This window comes from Otolemur garnettii, unplaced genomic scaffold (assembly GCF_000181295.1).
Source record: "Otolemur garnettii isolate 467f Iridium unplaced genomic scaffold, OtoGar3 scaffold00148, whole genome shotgun sequence".
NCBI lineage: Eukaryota > Metazoa > Chordata > Mammalia > Primates > Galagidae > Otolemur > Otolemur garnettii.
In genome coordinates this window covers 3,320,761-3,322,098 of record NW_003852543.1, presented here as the reverse complement: position 1 = coordinate 3,322,098, position 1,338 = coordinate 3,320,761, and positions in this window count along the sequence as shown.

Below are 1,338 nucleotides of genomic sequence, written 5' to 3'. Positions count from 1 at the left end.
TTTTAAAAAGTCTGAGCTATTTTATCAATAAAGGATATTTTGTAATAAGTAAGCTGTGTCCTTATTGCCCAAGGAGTGCCAGGAATAGTCACTCCTCAGTCACTTGCACAGCCAACTCTGAGTGTTGGCCCACTGAGCTGGGACCTCTTCCCAGGGCTGGTTTTCCTCTGTTCCCCCAGATGTGGCTGGCTGGTACTCCTACCCCCACCCCACCTACCTGCCTTTGTCCACTTAACTGCCTTACTCAACAGTTAGGCTTACCCTTGCAAGCCAGTGCGACTATAGGTGTCCAGAGGAGCCTGAGATTGGTTGCCTGGGAATGAACAGAAGGGAGGAGGGCTTCCAAGAGAAGGTGGCCTTTGGGTTGGGTCTTGGCGGAAGGGCAGGAGTATACCAAGAGTCAAGTAAGGAAGGTGTTTGGGGAAGGGGAAGGACACATGCAAAGGATACTGTGTTGAGTGGATTTGTGACAGAGTTTGAGAGTCAGTCCCAAGCTAGCCCTGCTGGGGGTCCGGTGCAGCTGCCTTCCTGTCCCACCTAGCTGCCCTGAAAAGGGCAGCCTCTGAGGACTGAACTAGGACGGAGGATGGAGAGCAAGCAAGCAGCAGGAGGCTTGGTCATGGTGAGTGCTAGCCACAGACCTGGGAGGGGTGGGTGGATGGAAGAACTGTGAAGTCCCAGGGTCCTTGGTGTGGGGGTACCCTGCTTCTCCCACACTGGACCAGAATCTATACTTTTACCACCTCCATACTTCCATGGAGTAGTGATTCTGCTAGGGGCAACCAGTAGAGGCCCCAATATATCCACTATCATTGGTGGACACAGGGACATAGGCTTTGGTGAGGACTTAACAAGAAAGACATGACCTGTCCTGCTCCTATCTCTTCCCCCCTTCTTCCCAGGGGACCTCTTGCTGAAGCCCAGAGGCCTGACATAGGTAGATGAGGGTGGGTCATTGATTCCCTTTTACTGAGCTGCTGGCCCTTCTGGCACTTTGTCTAATTACATCACTTGATCCTTATGCTTACCCTGTAAGATAAGGATTAGCCATTTTGTCAGGAAAACCAGGCCTAGAAAGCTGTAATGACTTGCCCCAGGTTATCCAGGCCTGAGCTCTTTCCATAGCTTGAGGGTGTACAAAGGGCAAGTCTTTGGGCTTAGGAGCCCTGCACCTTCTCTGGATATAGTGGCAGAAAATTATCCTTGCTGGAGTAGGACTGTTTGCAAGCCCATTCTGAATGCATTATTTTATTTAATCCTCACAACCTGGCTGGGAGTGAAAACAGACTCAGGGTCAGCCGCTACATCCCAGAATCATAAAACTATGAAATCCAGATG